At 43.2% G+C, this 23,580-nt stretch overlaps 1 long non-coding RNA gene across 2 annotated transcripts in view; it reads right to left on the bottom strand.

The window, feature by feature from the left end:
- Positions 1-7,653: 7,653 nt before the first annotated feature.
- The window catches only part of LOC109280566 (uncharacterized), a 70,743-nt gene continuing 54,816 nt past the window's right edge, over positions 7,654-23,580 (bottom strand). For both annotated transcript variants that reach the window (XR_002086945.2, XR_002086944.2), the window contains 3 exons: positions 23,102-23,197; positions 12,062-20,206; positions 7,654-8,281 (listed from right to left, as the gene is read on the bottom strand). This is a non-coding gene — a long non-coding RNA (uncharacterized LOC109280566). The remainder of the gene's footprint in view (positions 8,282-12,061; positions 20,207-23,101; positions 23,198-23,580) is intronic.

Below are 23,580 nucleotides of genomic sequence, written 5' to 3'. Positions count from 1 at the left end.
TGCAATCCAACCTTTGGTGATTTGGGATATTATGCATACCAGTTATGACAAGTAGGCCAAATACATTTATAATAAAAAAATCATAATATAGGAATGATTTCCAGATTTTGGTATCTTCCATACAATTTATGCTTGGCAATGTATCTTATTACATTCTGTGATAATGTGATATAATAATCTGTCATTAAATTAGGCTTCTATTCAATCCAAGATCCAATCTTTCTCTATTAGTGTATGAAGTTAAAGCACAATGCCATTTACTGGGTCAGACCATAGGTCCATCTTGCCTAGTATCCTTTGTCACACAGTGGCAGAGTGTGAATGGTGAAAGGGAGAGTAGGTATGACAAGGGTTTTTCCACTGTTCCTCTCACACTTGTAGCCTCCAGCATTTAAGGTCTGGAAAGTTCTGATTCCAATGTCAAGGGTAATTTTACTTTCTGTTGTCATTAAAGTCAATGAAGCTTATCTGTCCCTTTGGATGCTCAACAATACCGAATGGTCCACTAGAATATATAAAGCTGAAAAATCTCGTGTTTTTCTTACAAGAATCTATTAATTCTTTTCTTAGGGTATCATGCAAGGAATTTTAAGGGTAATTTTAGGGTATCATGCAAGGAATCTTGGGGCAATTGCAAGGTATGTGTTTGTAGGCTTCTGTTTCCTGGATGCATTTCCAGTAGGCTTTATATATTTCTAACCTATGCAACTCTGAGAGAGACCAGTATAATTTATGAAAGATCTCAAAACTGCATCAGTCTAATCTTTCCATCCCTAAAAATTATACATCTTTTTTTCCTCATATACTGGACTATGGTAGATAGTTTTCATGCTGGAACTAATGGGCTTGGCAACTTGTAAGATGAGACCCTTACTATAGTTGCAGCAAGTTTTGCTTCCAGGATCAAGTGTTCCATGTCTATCTGTATATTATGCCTGTATACTATGCCATTGCATAACAATGGTATGACAATGAAAATCCCCATTAATCTAATAACTGAAGAAATAGCCTTCTCATTTAAGCTACCATATGGACTATATACACATAGATGACAACTGATATATGGCAGACTGTAAAGCTGTTTTAGGTAGAACCAGGGCTAGGATTTTAGAGAATCAGGAGAGTGTTTGCCCATATCCCAAAGTATTATAAGATTTCTATTTTTTTCCATTTTTATCAGAATGAAGCCAAGATGTTTAAGTTCATCCTGAAAAACAAGAGATAGTTGTATAAGCAGTGAACTAGTGGTTACAGGAGTAACCAGTGAACTAGTGGTTACAGGAGTCAGGTTAAATGTCTCCACCCAAAGAGGACCCCCGCAATGAGACACTATCTGGACTGAGACACTTTTTCTTCAAACCACTTCTTCCACCATTGCGGACCATTGTAACGGGTTTGTGTGTATCTATCTTCTTTTTCTCTCAGCGTCATGAACCCCCTCTCTCCCCTTCCCCCTGCCCCCTGGCTTAGTTGGCTAACATTGTATCTCCTGTAACCTAGTTGCGTTCCCCTCCTCACCCCCGTCCTTCTATTGTTAGTCCCTTGCTCGGGCGCTATGTATTTCCCTACCGGCTTTGTCAGCTTTTTTGGATTCACAATTCTAAACATTTACTAATAAAAGTCCCTTTCAAGTCTCAGCTCTGCCATCCTCCCACATACTCAGGCTGCTGGGTATTCATTGGTGGGCATATCTGTTTGACTTTGACCAGAAATTTCCATTTAGATGTGCAAATACTTTTCCAGATGACAATTTTGTTGGAACTAGTATAATCTTGTGAAAAAAGTGTTGATTTTAAAGGGGGAAATTTCTTCTTAATATACCTTTTGTCAAAATATTCCTGGCCCTATCTAATCAGCAGGATTGTATGCACAAAGTATACTGTGCATTGGCCAATCTAAGTCACTCCTGAAACAAAACAGTGAAACAGTACCAGAACACAACATCTGATATGTAAATTCATTAAGGCAATCCTCTCTCTACAAAACAGCCCTGCTTCTGGATTTAAAGTTGGTGATGAGAATACAGTGTTGTACCCTTTCTTATTTTTCAAAGGCACTTTTGGAAAATTTTAGTGGCTGAACATCTAAAGGCACTTAAGTACTCAGCGTTATGTTGGAAGCTCACTTTGGCATGCAAAATGAACCATCAAGGATCTCAAAGGGCTCTCTACAGATATTAAGTTATAGGGCCTGGAAGCAACCCTGGAAGTTAAGTCTGTCACATCACTGGTGACATGATTTGCCCATGGCCCCTCACCAAATCAATGTCAGAAGTGGGACTGGGATCCATGAGGACTGAATCTCAAACCTCTGCTCTAAATATCATACTCACTCCCTCATGAAGAGAGATGTTTATTCAAAGTATAACTAAACCACATATATCTAAAAACAATGACTGGTCGTCTCCTAGAAGCAGGCTTCCTTGTGAGCTTTTCTAAATTTAGGCTTCTAGCTAAACCAAAAATAATACAAGGTCACCCTTTATTTGTTATATTTTGGTATTGTCAGCATTAAGTGCCCACCAGAACTAGGATCAACAATCGTGTGAAAATGGAAAAAAATGGGGTTAACTGGACTTCTATGAATGTAAACTGGGTTCAGTTCATGTCTGAAGGAAACATCTGTGATAGTGGTAACCTTTTTTGTGTATCTGTATTATTTCCCCCACCCTTATAGGACAAAGTTAACCAAATGCTTCTGCAGGCTGATTTTGATCACATCAGAAAAGTTCACAGGTGTTGGAACCCAGGGTTTCCTTTGACAGAAAGGGCCTAATTCTTCCCAAAGGAATCAGCCACAGGCCCAAGCCATAGGTATATTTAGTAGCACTTCTTAATATTAAGTAATTGCAACATTTCCTATTATAAAGCCCTATTTTAAGTTGCTCATAATCTTGTTTATATTTCACTGTTTCAGCTGAAATTTTCCATGTATGGTATCTGACTCAGGAAGATATTTTGGGGAAAGGTATAGACATGGTTCAATTATTTCTGAGAATCAGGTTGGAAAAAATATGGTGTTTTGACTGTGTTAAAAAACTTTGGGAACCTTTTCTCTAAGAAGCACTAGCACCCAGACACCGTTCAGAGCACAGGCTTGAAGTTTGGGTGAAGGATGTATCAGGGATGTGCCCTTTGCCTTCGCTATGCCAATTCACCCCATGTTGGCCAAGCTGTGAGGCTGTAAGAAATCACAGTCTGTACGTGGTCGGTAGACTTCTTTGATTTTAGCAGCTAAATTCTCTGAAGATTCCACCCATCCTGAGCACATACAAGCTTGGGGCTGAGCAGGACTCTCTCTACAATTGTAGATTTTGGTTGAAGTGTTATTTCCTAGTCCATGCACTGGACTTGCATGCAGAGGTCCTGTTTCTCATGTGCAATCAGTACACTCCTCTGGTACCAAAGCAGTGTGGAGAAGGAAAATGGACTGTTTCAAATGTAGGGGGAACTAGAGCTGGACCTGAGAGATTGGTTGGGAGAAAAAGCCTATAGATGGGAGGTTTGGGGACTGGAGGCTGGCATGGTAGAAAAAGTAACTGGTAAGAGTTTCTACATTGAGATGTCTGGGCAAGAGGCCTTGGACTGAGCAGTGGAGACAGGGACTGTCTAGATGCGGGAAAAGGAGCTTTGATGAACCAGCAGTAAGGTAGAAATGGGACTGAGACAGTTTGGAGGGCATGGGGAAGAAGGGGTGAAGGTGGTTCACCAAGAAGATGGCACCTACTATCATTATCTGTTACTTCATTATTTCAAGAGACATGAGTCTCTGAGATGGAACAAAGGTTCAACCCTGAAGAAGAGCCAGTTGTTAATATGATCCCATACAAGACTTTTCTGTTCTTCAGTTTGATTTTTTAAAACCTAGGAAAATATATCAAATAGGATAACAATGTTATTTAGATTGTAAACCAATCGAGAAAAACTAGAACTAAGTTCAACTTTACACTCTTATTATGGCCACCATATGCTTGTGTGAGCACATACTATTTTTTTCCACATAGCCCTTCTTCATTAGATGTATTGGATAGATCTATTCTGGGCATGAAAAGTAGATTGCATTAAAAAGTTGTCTGTGGTCAATAGTTCCTCATTTTCTAGGTGCTTGACTTAAGATTTTTGAGTCCAAGCGTAGACCCAGAGGGGGTGCATGAATGTACCTGCTTTCAGTTGGCATTGCTGCAGAACCAGCAGCCAGGGACTTTTTTAAGTCCCTGAATCAGGTAGAAATTCCCACCCTTTCCCATCCATGCTCAGCAGCACCTCTCTTCCGCCGCCCCCCCCCCCCCCCCTCCCATCACTGTCCCCTCTCCTCCCCACTGTCTTTGGCTGCCCCAAGGGCAGGTGTCGGGGACACTTCAGAGCCAATCCTGCCCATTCCAGCTAAACTGGAAGCCAGGCAGGGAGCCAGGCTCAGCCAGGACAGTGGAAGCAGTGGGTTGGTTCCTCCTTCCTGCCCATACCCCGAAGTGTTCCCTGTTAGCCCAGAAGCAGGCATGGATCACATCCATTGCTGCAGCTGCTGTTTCTGGCCAAGCCTAACTTCACATGCAGAAATGGAGCCTCCCCTCCCGTCCCTCCCAGAGACAGAGGCAACAGCAGCAAGTGGTGGGCAGGGGAAGGGGGGAATGGGATGGGATGGGAGAGGAGGGGAAGAGAGTGGGTTGGGCATGCCACTGTGCACAGAAGTGAAGAGAGCAGACAGGGAAAATTGGTAACTGATTAAGGGACTTAAAAAATAGTCTTGGACTGCTGCTCCAGCGGTGCAGTCTGCTCACCCCAGAGTATGGGAAGAGGCTGGGAGAGGGAGTGCAGCCACTGCAGCACCAGCCCCTGCTCCTGCTTCCCCCTCTATAAAATCCTGGATCTGCCCCTTGTTGAGTCTAATTTGCAGAAGTGCTGAGCACTTCAGAGTTGCAAATGAAGTCAATGGGATTTGAACTTTGAATGTGTCATACAGTGTTAAAATACACTGAACAATTGGGTCTGAGGTGTCTCAAACTGCCATCCAAGATTAATCTTAATCTCTCTGTGCCTTAGACATTCATGGGAAGAATGGTGATTAGCATCAACCCGTCATCTCACAAAGGTGTTATGCAAATAAACTGAAGACTTATAGTATTAAGCAGGAGAGCCTAACTCTGAGAACACAAGGCTGGGAGCTAGAAAAGCTTGCTGACTTCTGCAAATCTCATTCTTAAGTATCTGAGTCTCCCAATGTATTGTATAGTTAGGCTGGACCCCTAACTTGGGGCTGTGGGTTCCATTAGGTGGCAGATCCCTCAGCATTAGGTGCTGCAATGTTCAGGACCATAGGACCAATGTTCAGGACATAGGATCTTTTATTAAATTAGTGCTCTATCTTCAGAACAGGTCTTGAATAGCAATGATAAATAATGCCAGAGGCCAAACACTGAACAATGGAAATACAGATGAACATACGAAACAGAGCACTCATTAACTGAGCACCCAACATCCTGCAAACTAGAGGATGCAGAGGGTTCTGCAGAAAAAAGTAGTATATGATTCAATAGTATATGATTATGTAACCATAACAAATTACCCAGGCAACTGGAATTTAGGCATTTCCTAAAATTTAAGAGCTTAACTTTTAAACCTTAATAACAAGATTACATTCAAAATACATTGCAATAGTTGTGTTCCAAGTAAGTACATTTTTTAATTATTATTTTCCCTTCAGTGTAGACTGGCTTGTGATCTCTTTATTTTTGCTTTGGGGGATTGAGTATCTTCTCTCACACCGAAGTGTCATACTGGTATAAATGCACGTAACTGCAAAAGAAACCGAGAGGAGATTCAGACCCTGTGTCTTTAAGATTTGTCAGAATGAAAAGAGAGAACAGCAGAAATACTAGTTGTACAACTCAGCCTCTAAAACTACATCAATATATAACCATACCAGATTCCAAAGCATCCGTGGGAAAGTATTTATTTTACCTGTAGGTATAATTATTAGCAAAAAAAAAACTGTTCAAACTTTGCCAGGAAGGGTGTGAATTTCTAAAAAGAAGGAAAAAACTCTAAATTCCAATACCTGAGCAAACAAGTTAGCATAAAAGGAAAAAAAAAGTAAATGAAGCAGCACTGCCAGAACAATGAGGTTATGATCCATCAACAGCTGGATTGCACTTTCATTTCTACCGCTTTAGAAATGGCTTATGAAAACAATTTATAACAAATCCAATACTTTTCTGTAAGGTTGGAAATACTGTGCACTAGTTAAAAAAAATCAAGTTCATTTGTAAAAATAATGAGAGACAAAATAAGCCCCCTATTTCTCACCTCTTGAAAGCCATTTGCCCAGTTTGGCAGCAAAGAAAAAGCATTTCTTGCTGAATAATAACATTTTTTAAAATTTGCATTTTACTTCCTGAAACCAGTTCTTGGATTGCAAGAAGGAGGTGAGAATGCAGTAAATTGCTGCTCAAACTAATGAATCAGTAAAAATATGGTGTACTATCCCCCTCCATTTGATCAGTCTCACTAACTAAAAAACTGCATTCCATTGAGTGAAACAATTGACACAGATAATCTGTTACTGAATATCACAGTTGTAATGCAGGCAACTGTCATAACTGACCTAGACCAGCTTGTTAGCCAGTTCAATCCCCACATATCAGTGTCACAAAAGTTGCTAGACTTTCACTTAATGATAGCTATATTTCAAAAGGTGTAAAAGACAACTCATTTGGATGCTCACCTGACCTTATCTGACTACCTTTGCTTAGGTAATCTGGCTGGAAACAGGCTTTCATGTGAGATTTCCAGTACTTCCTGGTTCCCTTTGAATTAAAAATACCACAAAAATAACTTCTCTTACAGTATTTGGCATCTTTCATTTCCAGTCCTACCTGAACCAGGAAATTCAGGGAAGCATAAAAATCAAAACTGGGGAGGGTTTATGTGTTTTGAAGGTGGGGAGCCAGTTAATGAACTTCAGCAACCTTTCAAGTTTTAAATGAAAGTTCAGGACAGGGTTTATTTCAATGACACATTAGTATCCAGCCATAAGATCACCCAAAAACCAAGCTCTGCTGGTCTCCACTTGCCTTCAGTGAAACTCAGATATCTTCAGTGAAACTCAAATAGTGCACTGGGCATTTTATGAGATTTCTGTAGAATGAAACCCTGAGGACTAAAACCCCATCATGCGTGCAAGCACCCACAAATCCCAAAAGGAGTTGCCAAGTTCAAGGGTTGCTGAAGCCTCCTGGGTATGCTGCACCAACAGTGCACCCGGGACTGGACCCTCCTGCTCCAGCATTTGGTGGCCAGCCATGAACAGCCAGTTGCAGCTGCTGTAATCAGGGCTACTGCACTGTGCCCATAACATTTCCTCTGAGTGCATGAAGCTTTCTATTGTTCCCCATGCAGCCTACCCAAGGGAGGAGCTTGTGGGGTGGGGGCTTTCAAGGCCCTGGATTTTATTATTGTAACCAGAGGAAGCACATTGGGCAAGCCAAGGCCCAGAGTTTTGCTAAGGCTGGGAGTACTAATTGGATGGGTCCTCTGACCACATCAAGCTAACCAGAGGTCAGCAAATAACTTCCCCCCAACCTTCCTCAAGCTAGCCCCCCACCCCAGCCACAGTCCCTCTCTTAAAAAGTGAAAGATCCAAGAAAGCAAGTAGAAACCTTTATTTACAACCAACAAAAATAAAGAAAGGAAACAAACCACAGAACAACTCTTTTAAGATAGTGATTCATATTCAGTATGAATTACTATGAATTACTCTAATGGTACATGAATAGTTAAAAACACAATGACAATAATGGTGCCATTACTCTAACAATTAGTATAGTGGCCTACTTACTATAACAGTGCATGAATCATGAAAAAAATACAAACCAATAATCAGTTCCAACTAAAAGAGCCTGGCCCTAAGGTGGACTTTCATTCAGAGCTTGACAGAGAGCTATCGGATTGCAGAGTGTGGATCTGTGCCCACCATTGCCGCTCCCTGGCAGGGGCAGGTTCAGGATTGGGGCCAATGACCACCAGGTATAGAATCACTACCAGTACACCTGTCATTATTTGCTGGTCCTGCCGTGTCTCAGAAAGCCTTGCGGACTCTGCACGGTTCCTTTCATTCTGGATGGCAATGAATCCTCCCATAGCCTGATAGATCTGTCTGACCAGCTCACGCAGTCACTGCTTGCAGCTCCTGAGGGCGTTCACCAGCCCATCGGATCATACATTGGCTGCATCCTGCCTTGGTTGCCTGTGCGTCCTTGGTGGCAGCACTGGAATTGGAATTGGAGCTGAAAACCAAGAAATGCAGGAAATAGAGTGAATTCAGGACACTTGTCGCTCTATAAAACACAATCAGCTAATCTTGTGGAAAAAAAAGAAGCGGTCGGACCAAAACGACCAAGAAGGGGTTCTTGGCCGTGGGGGATAACAGGCCCTGAGTGTCTGTAAACAAGTGTGATCCCATTGCAAACAAGCATCTGCAAACAAGTCCTGCTCCTCCCCTTAACCTCACAGCCCAGCCTAATCGCAGCTGTCAGCTCAGATGACAGGGACTATAAGATTCCACAGGGCTTCATATACTGGCTGTGGAGGTCAAGCTCCTTGGTCTATCCTCCTTGGAGGAACCAGCAGGTGACATGACCAGGATCCTTCTGCTATGTGGTCCATTGGAATCCCTGGATCCCCCGCAACTTGCAGCAGTGGTTGGCAAAGTATCCACAAGACAGTACATCCGGAGGCCTCTGTTCCTCAGTGTTCACACCTACCCAGTACCTCCATTTGCAACTGAAGGTACCTGTAGTGGGCCGCGTCATGCAGTGGGGTGCGCTAACGCTGTGTGCTCTGGTGCCATCCTTGTGGCAGGCAGCCCACAAGATTTTTGCTTTGACCCAGAATTAGAGTGAGGTCCTGCTGTGCCCTCTCTCTGCCATTCTCCTTGCAACATCAAGGTAGATGTGCCAGTTGCCCCTCAGGCTGAAGACAAACTGGCACATGACCTCAGGGTCCCCCAGCACCTGCACCAGGCTCTTTGTTTCAGTGAAGGTTCAATTGGACCTAGACCTATGCGCCTTAGTCTGCTCCATTCTCTGCCAAACATCAGACATCTCAGATCAATAAAGAGTACCCCGGGGGAGCTGTGATTTATAGGTCTTGAGGTGACCCAGCAAAGGGAAGATTATCCCTCCTCTCACTCTGTTGTGTTTGGGCAAAGTTTGGAGAACAGACATGCTCTGCAACTTTTGGTGCCAGTGAGAGGTGTTCACCTAGGACATGCTGGTACCGGGCAAGGTCAAGCTAAAGATGGGGGCACACAGCAAAAATCCCACTATTCATAAAGTGGAAGTACTTAAGGCTCATGATCAGAGTTACAGAACTCTACTTTTTGGGTTCATGTAAAAGTGGCAAGCGAATCAATGGCATTAGGGGGACAGTCACACTGAAGCCAGCCACAAAAGTCAGCCGGCCCTGACAATCTTCACCCCAGGGTACTCAAGGAGCTGGCGAGCATCATAGCCCGGCCTCTAGCGCGGATATTTGAAAACTCTTGGCCATCTGGTGTAGTGCCCGAAGACTGGAAGAAGGCCAATGTGGTGCTTATCTTCAAGAAAGGGAGGAAAGTGGATCCGGCTAACTATAGGCCCATCAGCCTGATTTCTATCCCGGGGAAGATCTTAGAAAAGTTTATTAAGGAGGCCATCCTTAATGGACTGGCCGACGCCAACATCTTAAGGGATAGCCAGCACGAGTTTGTTGTGGGTAGGTCTTGCTTGACCAATCTCATTTCCTTCTACGACCAGGTGACCTATCACCTGGACAAGGGAGAAGGGATTGATGTCATATATCTTGACTTCAAAAAAGCCCTCGATCTGATTTCCCATGATCACCTCTTGGAGAAACTGGCCAATTGTCGCCTTGGGTCCTCCACGATCCGCTGGCTGGAAAATTGGCTCCGTGGTCGGACCCAGAGGGTAGTAATTGATGGAAGTCACTCATCATGGTGTCCTGTGACCAGTGGGGTCCCCCAAGGTTCTGTCCTTGGACCCATACTGTTCAACATCTTCATTAATGATGTGGACACTGGAGTCAGAAGTGGACTGGCCAAGTTCACCGATGACACCAAACTTTGGGGCAAAGCATCCACACCAGAAGACAGGTGGGTGATCCAGGCTGACCTGGACAGGCTCAGCAAGTGGGCGGATGAGAATCTGATGGTGTTCAACGCCAATAAATGCAAGGTTCTACACCTTGGGAAGAAAAACCCGCAGCATCCTTATAGGCTCGGCAGTGCTATGTTGGCTAGCACTATGGAAGAAAGAGACTTGAGGGTCATCATTGACCACAAGATGAACATGAGCCTGCAATGCGATGCTGCGGCTAGTAAAGCGACCAGAACACTGGCTTGCATCCATAGATGCTTCTCAAGCAAATCCCGGGACATCATTCTCCCCTTGTACTCGGCCTTAGTGAGGCCACAGCTGGAGTACTGCATCCAGTTTTGGGCTCCACAATTCAAAAAGGATGTGGAGAAGCTTGAGAGAGTCCAGAGAAGAGCCACACACATGATCAGAGGTCAGGGAAGCAGACCCTACGATGACAGGCTGAGAGCCCTGGGGCTCTTTAGCCTGGAAAAGCACAGGCTCAGGGGTGATCTGATGGCCACCTACAAGTTTATCAGGGGTGACCACCAGTATCTGGGGGAACGTTTGTTCACCAGAGCGCCCCAAGGGATGATGAGGTCGAATGGTCACAAACTACTACAAGACCGTTTCAGGCTGGACATAAGGAAGAATTTCTTTACTGTCCGAGCCCCCAAGGTCTGGAACAGCCTGCCACCGGAGGTGGTTCAAGCACCTTCATTGAACACCTTCAAGACGAAACTGGATGCTTATCTTGCTGGGATCCTATGACCCCAGCTGACTTCCTGCCCTTTGGGCAGGGGCTGGACTCGATGATCTTCCGAGGTCCCTTCCAGCCCTAATGTCTATGAAATCTATGAAATCTATTACAAAGGGGAGCCAACAGGAGTTAGTCAAGGTGGTTGGCAGGATGGGTAGGCCACAAAGGGACAATCACACTGCAGCCAGGGTAGGTTGGTACAGGAGTTACTCATGGTGGTTGGCACGAAAAGTCTGTGGAGTTTGGCTATGCACACAAGACCTCTTGTAAGTTTTTCTGCCAGGCAACTGGGAGATTTTGGCACCAGACAGAGTCAAGCCAGAGGCAGGGGCTGTGTCTGCACCCATGGCAACTCTGTACATCTTATGGGCATGCTTGTTCTGCATGTGTTTTGGCCCAGCTCTGTTCTGTAGCCCTGTGTATGCCATGGCATAGATTCAGGCTGACCAGGGAGCAATGATTCAAGACATCACTCTCAGCAGGACTTGTTGCCTGTAACCATGCCTTCTGGGAAAAAAAATGGCACTTTTGGTGTTTTGGGGATTATCCCTAAAATCCCTCAAACAGTCAGCAGAAAAAAGGCAGACACTGAGTAGAAGACTGAATTGACAAACACAAACATCAAGGGCGGGCAGTCACCCCTCCTGGCCAAAAGCACCCCCCACACCAAAACCACACCAGCGCTCCCTCAGAGAAGCCCCCCACACCAACAGCATCTGCCACCCACAAGACTGATGATCACTGACAGATCACTAAAGCTCTGCTAAGCATACCCAGATTGAAAAAAACAGAAACTTATTAAATAAAACTTTAATTAAAATATAAATGAATATAAATACAACAAAACAGAGAGCACATACAAACTGTCATATGTTCACTCCCCTACCCCACAAGTACAAAGCAATAAATAAAAACAAAGTTGTAAAATGCCCCCTTAAAACTCCTCTCCCTCTCAAAAAAGTTCCAGCAAAGCAGGGGCATCCCTCTTCTGGTGGATGGACTGTGGAGGGAAGCACTGCTTTACTCAGGATGCAAATAACAGCCGTGATGCAGGGAAAGAAAGAAGACGGGGGCAGGAGTTGCCCCATACTCCCAAACTCACTTTCCTTGCCTCCTCTTACAGGCTACAAAATCTCCCATGGGAAATTTCCCCAAGAATTTTCTGGGCATACCTATGGACACAGTGCAGCTGAATATTCCGGGGTCTGGGTTGCTACATTGGCAGTCGTCAAGCAAGGCACAGCTGGAAGGCAATTGGAAGAGACACAGAAGTTATCCTGCATTACATACACTATTTCATGCTTTTTCCCTAGTACCATATGCCCAAGTTCCCCCCACCCCCAGCCCCGCAACAGCAGACTTACCACCCGCTGCACTTCTGCTTCAGGCTCTGGTTCCCAACATTGTGGCAGATGCAGGGGGCAGGGCTGGAGTGGGAGTGGTAGAGGGAAGCAGGAGGGTGAAAGGAGGTTCAGACAGAACTGTATGGTCAGGAGGACCATTTGTGGTGGACAGTGCATGGTGGGAGCATCACCACTAGAATAGGATGGGGGAAGGGTGCAAGGACACATGGGATGAGAATGGGGGGGGGGGAATGGGAGGATGGCAATGCTCGTGCCTCCTTGATAGAGCTGAGGTCCTTCTGGATTCCCTGGAATCCATGGCTGGGGTGGCTAGATGTCTTCTGTGTGTACGCTTCTTGGCTGTTTGACCAAGAACTCCTGCTCTGAGTCTCTCAAAGGAGAATGTTAAAGTAGCCCAGTGAACTTGGGGGACCTATTAAACTCCTAGTAGGTGTTAACTGCTCAGAGCAGAACACACCCAAGGGGGCCCAAACTTCACCTCCCCTGTTGTTGCAAAGACTGACAGCTGGCCAGCTGTCTGGACAGCAAGGGAACTTTGGGGAGGCATTAAACTCCTATTATGTGTTAATTGCTCAGAGCAGAACACACCCACCAGAACCAGAGCTCACCTCCCTTGTTGTTGCAAAGACTGACCCTAAAAACTGCCTGTCCATGCATGGCGCAACAGCAGGCTAAATAGTGGGGCTAAGCAGTGACTGCTCCCAGGGGCCCCTGGCCGAAGACTGCCTGGCCACCCAGGGTCCCACCTGCCCCATCCCCAGTATGGGGCAGGCACAAGCCTTGGGTCTTGCTTGTGCCTCAAGCCTGAGTCACCAAGGTGAACCAGGAAAAGTGTCCACCCTCCTGAAACTGCGGGTTGGTTTTGGGGAGCAGGGGGCTGCACACTGAGAAAAAAAAAAATTGTAATGCATGCAGGCTAGTATGTACTATCCTGAGACTGAGCACCTGCTTACTGCTTTTAACGACAAAGAAAACCATGCTTGGCAGCCCATATAAAGCCGGCCATTGGTTATTAATTCTGTGTTTTAACCTCAAACCCCAGACTAGGGGAACAGGATACATGTTTTGCTGGCAAAGGTCATTTTTATTCCATAGAGTAGTTTCTATAATTGCGCTGAGGGGAACAGGGTACACCACGCACCACATTATCCCCAATAATGGAGAAGGGAGCATGTACAGCAGACACTCATCAATCTTCAAAACAGCCCAGGATGACCCTGATCTGCAACACCCCAACACACCCATGCGACCTTTGGACACCCACCACATGAAGTGAAATAGGAGACAACAACCACAGATCAGTGTCTTTGAATTCTTTATTTAATAAAATAAGGTCTGCAGAGGATTGATTCACAGGCTCTGCAGCTACACCTGGTATCCTAAAACATTCATTACACACAAATACATGCAAAAAGGGGGCTCACTACACAAAAATTGTAGTGATATCCAATGGTCAAGGGGGCTCGCTGCATGTCATTCAGTGAATTGTCATGTACATGTGACAGATTAATGGCTGTAATGTTGCAAGTTGCAACATTGCACACTAAACTACATTGGGATGTAGTTTAGTTTGTAACAATATGAACTCATTTAAAGCCCCCAAAACTTGCATACATTTAAAATGTGATGTCATTAAGCCACATAAAGGGAAATTCATCATGTGTACATCATCTGGGTGTCATGTGTACAAGCGCCATTCATGTCTCACCATGCTTGGCTCTTCCTTGGTGAGGCTCATCTTTTTAGCTGTGCTCAGATGCTTACTCAGAGTTCACCTCTATTCAGGAGGCTCAGATGTTCCTGCTAAACTAACTGTGGATTTGCTCTCCCTTTGTGGTGAGGAGAAGGTCACTGGGTTCCAGTGGGATTGTTTTACCCTCAGTGGTGCCTTCCTAGGCTCAGCTGATGCTGAAACTAAAATGCCTTTCTGAAAACTAATAGGCATGTTGGCAAGTATTTACGTTGTTGTCTCTGCAGCTGTTCCTTATGTGGCCTAGATGGGTGACATGTCTACTCTCAGACTTATTAGCATGGGGTTTCTGGAAATTGTGACAGTGGTGGTATCAGTAGTAGCAGTTCTGTTTAGGTGACTTTGCAGTGGTGATTCTGACTGAAAGGGAACACATGATGGTGCCTCTCTATTTCCTCTTTCTTCAGGGTCTTTAGTAAGAAAAAGTGGCAGCTGAGATTCAAAAATCAGTTGCATTTTTATTTGGCACCAATGTTCCTTAGAGGCCCCCATTACACATTATAGATATCATGCAATTAACCAGTTAATTGTGCTATTACCTTAACACCAGCTACATATGCAAAGAAGCTAACATGCCATGTAAAGCTCCAATCAGCCATAAAGTTAGATCTCAAATATCTATATTAACTGTACAGCTGGTTGCTACTGAGCTTTAAGTTGCATGTGTAGCAGGGTCTCCCTTGCAACTGGGAGCCCCATCAGCTGACAGAGCTCACAGCTGCAGGGGTACGCCATGCCAACTTGGAGCTGGGAGTCTCACAACTGAGGAGATTCTCAGCACCAGCAGCTGCCAGTTCTGGGTCTCAACAACATAGGGACCCGGAGTCCTGAAGCTGTGGACATAGGGTGCCAGGACCCAGCTGAGTCCCAGCAGGTATGTGAAACCCCTGGGGCTGGGGGATCATGGCTGCCATGATCTCCCAGACTCAGGGGTGTGTGAAACCCCAGGGCTGGGGGATTGCAGTTACCATGATTCCCCAGGCCCAGGGGCATATGGGGTGCCCCCATAGCTGGGAGACCCCCATGAGGGAGCCCCCAGCTTCAGGAGTTTGCTTGTTGCTGGTACAGGGGGAACCCCATCTTCTCCTGCACCAGCAATAAAGTATGATGGGATCTAATGTGCAATCCTACAATCACACCTCCTGCCATGCACATGAGATGGATGCCAGCAGGCACAATTGTATGGATTGTGCATTAGATTCTATTGTGCCTTTATCTGCATGAGTAAAGGGGGGCAGATTGTCCAGGATGGCAATGACTAAATGAGATGTCTGCTAGGGACAGAAAAATCAAGCCTGGAAAATTTCAGCCAAAACCATTACGTGTTTAAAGAATTATTTTGTCACATTAATGACAGCATTTACATGCTAAAATAATACAAAGCATATATAAAGAAGAGAAAGGGAGGAAGAGAGAGCAAGACATGGGTGTTTAGATTTATGTAAGTAATGCCCAAATAAGACTTTGTGACTTGGTGAGAAATAGCTGAAACACGTATACGCAATGGGAGGGAGAAATCTAGGAGTAAGAGTCAAGGCAAAGGTCCACCCAAGCCTTATGGCACATTGGGCCAGTGTGGCTAAAGCATACCAATTTCTGCAGCCAATAGTATATGTGTAGCCCAACCAACCAGGTATTAATTTACAGGTGGAGTAACTAGAGACAGCCTCTTGGCAAGAGTCCAGAAAAGAGCATGAACTCACACCTGTAGAGCTGTATTGAGACACCTTAAACATTCAGCATTCACAGGGCTGAGCGTGGCAAAGTGTGTGACAGAAAGTGAGAAATCCCAGCTGAACCTGCAGAACTAATTTAGACAGGTACAATACTACTGTGATGGAGCCTTAGATGTAGGCACATACAGAGGAAATTAGATACATTTTTTTTCATTTATTTTTCAGTATAGTGAACATAGAAAAAGGAAAACAGAGAGACAACTGTTATGTAATAAAGCTACAAAGAAAAAAAATCACTTTGATTTTGGATATTCAAAAATGTCACACAATGAAGAGGGAGGTCGAATTTCCGCTTTATATGGCTCTGGGATGACCAAATCTGGAATACTGCATTCATTTGTGGGCATATCACCTGAAAGGTACTGAAAGATTGGAAGAAATTCAGAGATGACCAGCCTACGTGATTAAAGAGCTGGAGAGACTGATTTATGAGGAACAGTTAATAAATATGTTGTATTTTGATTAAGGTGGCAGATAACACTAAGCTGCAAATATTTGAAGGGTACACATAGCAGAGGTAGAAAGGGAATATTTAATGTGGCACAATTAAGAAAATAATATTTAGTCTGAAAATTAGGAAAAGCATCCAATAAGCCCAGGGAAATGGCGGAAGATCATTGCTTGTGTGTTTTAAATTAGACTACATCAAACACCACGATGAAATGTGGCAACTCTACAACATTCTACAGCAATACCACACAGTGTTTGTGGCAGGGAGTGAGAAATCCTGGTTGCATCTGCAGCAGGGATTTGGACAAGCAGATTACTACTGTGATGGGGCCTTAGAAGTAGGCATTCAATCCGAGTATAATGATGCAAACCATAATTGGGCTAGAGCAAGGTTACTATATGTCCGCACAGGTGTCCACTTTTTTGAAACTGGAAATATAGTAATCCTAGCTAAAGCATGGGGGCTAATAGCCAGTTTTATTCCTAAAAACGTATCTGAGGACATGAAAGGAGGAAAAGTGATTGGACCTTCAACTTTATCAATTGATTCAAAAAGGATAAGCCGTGTCCCTTAAAAAAAAGATACACCATATAGAGTGATATCCTGTCAAACAGTGAAGTTGTAGTAGTATTGCTCACCATGCTGTATGATCTAGAAACTTCCAGAAATGGCTCAAAGCAATAGTAGCAGTTGAACCTTGCATGCATTTATAAATTAATGCATACGGTTATTTGAGGGTTTTTTGTCTCCTATTTTTTCTAGTTCGTGGGTCTGGGTGTGAGAACCGAAAAGCATCCAGTACATCATTTTTCATTAACTTTCCCTACCTCCTAATCATCATTTTGTTTGCTGAATCCAAATGGCATTTTTTAATTCTCTAGACAGATGTTGGATCTGAGGCACATATCTATAGAAAGTACAAAGCCCATTTTGATCAGAGTACCTACATAAAAGACTGCCAGTGTCTCTTTGAAGAGTACAGATTCCTGTAAGTTTTTCTATAGTATATTTTTATAAACTTTTTCCACATCTAAAAAAGCATTTACATTACAATGCAGTAAAAATTGGTACACATGAGCAACAGATTAGCTGTGTTTTTAATTAGTGTGGAAGCAGCACTTCCTTTGTTTTTCAGTCCTGGATTAAACTAAACATCTTTTGTAGAGACAAACCTCCATAGCGCTCTACTAAGAGGCACCCCATATGGATACGAACCTCCCCAAATATTTTCAAGGCTCATTTAAAACAGTTATTTGCTGTGATTGGGGAACTTTTCCCTCAGCTCTAATTTCTGAATCCTAAAGACTGAGGAGGTGTCCAGGGAAACAACACACGGGTTCATTATTGGACTTTTAGCATTGTATTTATAAACACTAGGTCTGCTATAGGAACTTTGGCTAGTATAATACCATTAGTTAGTGGAGTGATTTTTTATGAGACTTCCATACAGGCAAATACCCTAGATGAAGTTATAATAATATAAAAGTGATATTGCTGAGACAGTTTATTTCATTTTGGGAAGTGATACAACCTATATCAGAAAAAAATTCTATAAGCTGCACTTTCTTCCTTAGAACTTAATCTGTTCTAAGTTAGAACAAGGCAAGTATAAATCCCATTTGGGATCATGTATAGTACTTCAATAATGAATCATTCTATGGTGTAGTTGAATGGTATTCTTTTACATAGGAAGAGGAAGGCCATCCTTTTTTTCATGTATTCCAACAGTAGATACTCAGCTATAGAGCACGATTTGCAGCAAAGTCGCACCATATAATACTATAATAAACCGGGCACAACACATTAGCCAAAGTCTGCCCTGACCTAAGTAAAAACAAGCTGATAACAGGACTGTGCTTTCTTACCCCAGTACTAGATTGGCCTTCCCTGAATATTTAATTACAACTCAGCAAGTGCACTATGAGTCAAATGCACATTATTTAACTGGAACTAACAGCAACTTCTCCCCATCCACACACAGATACTCAGATAATGAGTCAGTCTTATGGTTCATAACTGTAGCTCTGTATAGGTTATGAATTCAATTTAAACCTAAACTTTACCTCTCCTCCCCGAGCACATCTACTGTTAACTCACAGCTTGTCACCGTCAGTTATTGACAACAGAGAGAGCTCAATCAGTCGGTGAATCCCACATTTCAGTTTCCCTCCAGCTCCTCTGCTGCTGTTTGTTTTGGTGGTTTCCCACAGTTCGGGTCACCATCATAACGTGAAATATGCCGTATGTTTGAGCCTCATCAGAACGAGCAACTACCTGACAAGTACGTGCCTCTGTTGAAACTCCATGAAGTCCTGATTCTAAGAATGATTCCTTTTCCCAGTGTCACTGAGCCAAACAAAATACACTCATTGTCTGGCGTGAGATAGATTACCCAGATAAAAAAAGAAATTAATTTCTTCATGATCATGCAGGGCTAGGGTTAGCTAGAACATAGTTTGTGATGTTGGCCATTGTGAAGAAATTTCAGGATAGGTCCTGATTCGCTCAAGCTCATGATTTGAGCAGTTTCCAGCAAGGCTTCTGTAGTTCTAAAGACCTAGAAAAACTGACTTTCCACCCTGTCTTTACGATTGCTATGACTGTGCTATCTACCCTGGAAGTTCAGATACCATGATAGAAAACTGAATACAAGGCTTAGACAAGCACACAGATTAAAATAATAGCCCAGGAATAAAAACTGTGGCAAGCTAATATTGAGCTGGTTCATATTGGACAATTGTTTGTGCACACACAAAGAGGTATAAAATTGCCAACACAAATTTGGAGACTGAACTGAAGTCTTTAAATAGCACCCAAAATGTGGACTTAATTATTGTTTTAGTTTTGTTTCTTTTATTTATTTTTTGAGCAAACTAGGCTCCTACTAAGTTTGCGAGCCAATTGCATCAGTGTATTACCAAGAATAACTCGATTGGCTTCACTGGAATGACTCCCCATTTGCTCATGTAACCAAGAGGAGAATCTGGGCCTAATCTGGTATCTGTGGTATTCTGTGGCTTTGTACAGCTCCTGAACTGGAAAAAGGAGCCAAATGTTCAAGTACATAGGGAGTCTGAGGAACTAAGAGGGATTCAGTGGACTACATTCCTTTATATAGCTCTCGTCTCACCCTTTTATTTATTGGTCTCGGACTGATGGTGCTTCACTATGAATGCCTCCTATTCAAACATGCAAGAAAAATGCAGTGTGGGAATAACTGACCGAGCTTGCTTCAAAGGCTTGACACTTGAAGTTACTCCACTATTAGTAACCTTGCTACTGCTTAACCACATTCCTAGGAAGATGACTGTTTCTGCATGGTCCCACCAGGGGGCACTGATGGGAGCTTTATTATAAATCAAAGAGAGGTGAAAGGACATGAGAATCAAAACCTAAAATAAATCCTTTTGCAAGCACAGTTTATCATCAGGGTTATGGAGAAAACCACTAACATTTTGTCTCCAGACTTACTGCATTTTAAAAAAGTATTTTTAAGGTTCAACACAAAACGAAACTAACTTACGTTATACTATTAACATTTTTTCTTCTCATCATATGAGGCAGTAGCTTTCACACAATACAAAATACACCCAATGTGGTACTTTTTTTTAATCACTGAGAGCAGTAATAATAGGATTTTAAGCCATGCTTAATCCAGTTTTTTCACCACTTTTCACAGAAAACAATGATCAGGTCCACACAATGCAAACTCTAAAATACTTGTGATTTTTTTCATTTGAATGAGGCTCAAAGCAGAGATTGCTCTGAGAGGCCTATAATTGCAACCTGTCATATCAGATATTAGTCAGCAACAACCATATCTTCTATCTTACACAAATGCACATGAGTACATCTGTACCAAACAGCTTTAGTTCAGATTTCTCACATTTGCTGCTGGCCCATTTTGACAAAAAAAAAGGGGGGAGAGAGAGAGAGGTTTTCTTGCTATGGGATCCAAGTCCCGGCAGCCATGTTTTTCTCCTGCTATATAGCTTCTTACATATAAAAAGCTCCACCTGCAAAAAAAATGAGACTACCAGAAGTCACAAAGTAAACATTTATTTCAGCTCAAAAAAACACCCTGACACCTTGGGTCTTTCTTCCTTTTCCCTCCTTCCCACCATTACTTGAGCCAATCAAAAAAAGGAGAAAAAATAGATCTTTAAGTGATTAAGCAAACAGAATTTCTGAATTATTTGAAAAATCCTAAATGATGTAGTGAAGTAAATAATAAAGTTGCATTTTCCTTGCTGGAGTTTGTGGAATGACAATGAAAATATCATATAATTTTTGACACAGAACTAGCCCAGATGCATTGATATTAAAAGAAGCTCAAGGAAAATCTTTGTTTCCATTCCAATGGGCAATTATCTCTTCAGTTGCGATCTACTCTCAGTTGTCTCAGTCTCTGTATTTTGCCAGTAGACTACGATGAGGGTATAACTACAGCATTGCTGCTGTCCATCCTAACACCCAGTAGCATAACCAGAGGTGGGTGAGTGAGGTACAAACCCTCAGTGTTGACTTAGAGGGGTGCCAGAACAGGGGACCCAGAGACTGCACCAGCCTACTGCAGCTACCACTTTTTTTCCCACTGAATCTACTGTTGCCCATTGCCAGTGACAGCAATCAGTAGCACTCAGGGATGCAGGGTGGAGGAGATGGAAGGGATCAGGACCTGGGGCAGTGGTGCTTGAGGCTCTGGCCACAGGGAGTCAGGGAAGGAGTTGCTTGCAGTGAGTAGGGCAGATGGGGGTTCATGGGGATTATGTCCCAGGAGCCCTAATCCCTTTATCAGCCCCCCTGACCTCAGTGGATAATGCTGCTGCTGTGGACTGAAGTGCTAGTGAGGCCAGCAGCCTGTGGGTAAAGCAGCGGTGCCAGGTGTAGGGAGTCTTTCAAACCCCACAACCGCAGACATTGCTTTTCTTGCCTCCAGATTCATCATTGTCCATTGCCACTGATGATGGCAATTGGCAACACTCAACAATGAGAGTGACCAGCAGCTGCAATAGGAGGCATGAGAGCACCCACTAGGTTTAGGAAGCACTAGCTCAAGGTGTGACCCTTATCAGTTGTGCCTTTGCTAACACCCCAGTGCACGTGTCACAATAGTGATAAAAATTAGTCAAGAGGGAATACTGAATAATATCAATAGAAGTGGCCAGGACTGTACCCAGGGCAATCCCTCCATTCCCCCTCTTTCCTCTGCACCTTCTTTGCAGGGCTCTGGCTTCAGAGGCTCTGGCAGTGGGCTGTCTCAGCTCCCCCCAAGCACCAGCAAACCCTAGTTGCAGCTCTTGTGCTGCACATCATCCATTGCTGCCCAACAGAACTACATTTGCTAGAATTCCCTTCACTCATTAACACATGCTCCTGCATCGCTGCTGCTCCTCTCCAGACGGAGCTGAAGCTGGATGGTTGCAGGGGAGTAGTGGATGGGAGACTGAAGCACCCCCGTTCTCCATTCTGGAACCCCACCTTAGGCAGCACCTAGGGCTTGTACCCCACTAGCCCACCATGACCTTCATGATCTTTTGCATGACAAAAGTCATAAAGTTTCATCCACTAACATGTGTAACAAAGAGAACTGTACTTCCCAGTTATGTGAAACAATGCTATTGAGCCCAGTTTTAATTATTGTTATAATTATTTATCAATGCTACTGAACATTTGGTTGAAGGCAGCTTATATGTGTCAGCCCTGACCAAAGATTCAGTGAAGTTTGTTTTCTTTCAAAATAGCAACTTAACCTTCATGTCATAACAGCATTGGGACTTAGGAGAGAGGTGTAATTACTGGTACCACCACACCAATTGAGACCAGAGCAGTGGATTTGGCAGTCATCAGGAAGCTATCATTTACTATGCCACCAGGACTGACAAGACCACCAAAGCAGTGTAGATAAACATGGCAGGAGGCAGAGGGAAGTGGGAAGGATGACCAATGAGAGTGCTGTGATCAATCATCCTAGTTTGCTTGAAACTCGGTCTAAGCATTGTTACTGTGTGCTACTGGCCATGACTTCTGACTAAGATAAGATTTCATGTTGGTATTATTAAACATAGCTACATACAGAAAACATACATAAACATATACAAAATACCACAAGGGCTTTGAGGTAGACTCATTGTTCATAAAAGAACAGCAATGTCAAATTTGTTCTGGAGAGAAGGATGAATTCCAGGCCATAGTGCATGGTCCTTGGTATAAATTCAGGGCTTTGTGCTACTCAGTCCAAAGTGAATAGATGTTAAGGGGATGGTTCCATAAAATGTAAGAGTGGTATGTGACCTTTAGCAATTACTTATACTTTTAGTTATTTAGTTAAAATGCCTTACTTTCATATCCTTCTCACTCAGGGTAAAAATATGCTCCTACCCTTTATTGCTCTTCATTTCCTGTCTGCCTTTCTTTCTCTTTTTTCTTCACCTTCCCTACATTCCTTCACCCATCTTAATATTTTTCTCTCGTATATCCCTTTGACTTCTTCCTCATAGCAACTCTCAGTTCCTGATCTCTGCCCAGAGGCTTCAGTAATGAAAGTTAACGATGACATTTAAAATGTCATTACTATGCCTCAGAACTAAAATCTCAAGCAGAGAGACCACACTTCTCATAGTCATTGTTTCAAGCTGTTTGCAAATACAGAAAGATGACACTAAAGAGGCTAGGATTTCTTAATGTGATACCTTTTATTGGACCAACTGCATAGCTGAGAATGAGTTAGACAAGCTTTGAAAAGCAAGACATGAAGCCTATGCAGAAGAAGCCAGCTGAGCAGAGTCAAAAAGATTTGTTGGTGGGGGAGGGGAGAGAAATTCCCAGGGTAGCAGGCAAACAATTGGTGGAAGAAAAGAAGCTGATTCCTGGGAGACCAAAGCCTATCAAAAGAGAGGAGTCATTCTTACCTTTCACATGTGGAAAAAACTCAGGGATCAGGTAGATTACAGTATGCCGTAAAGCCATTATCAGTGTTAATTCTTTGCTTCTTAGTGTCCAGCCAACTTTGGGAACAAAAATTCATAAGGAAACAGGTTAAATGGGATCAGTCATGCCAGCCTGAATTTCACTCCCTCTTTTAGGAGATGGAACAGCTTAAAAGACAACAAAATAGAACTGAGCAGGCCATCCATGCACTAAAATAGAAAACTATTAAGGTTTTGTTCTTACATGGAAATATTCAGAGCAAAATCATGGCACATACAAGATAAGAATTCCCATACGCAGATTTATTCATGTCTAGTTTTCTCTGTTTAAAAATCACAAATTCTCTGATTAAAACCCCCCAAATCCACATTTTTCCACGATTAAAATTAAATGCCACTATATATATAGGTATCAGTGGAACACAATGTTTTATTGATATGTTTACAATTTTAAAGCAATT

This window comes from Alligator mississippiensis, chromosome 2 (assembly GCF_030867095.1).
Source record: "Alligator mississippiensis isolate rAllMis1 chromosome 2, rAllMis1, whole genome shotgun sequence".
Classification (NCBI taxonomy): Eukaryota; Metazoa; Chordata; order Crocodylia; family Alligatoridae; genus Alligator; species Alligator mississippiensis.
Note: the sequence above shows the minus strand (reverse complement) of the source record. Positions and strands in the feature narration are given on the sequence as shown.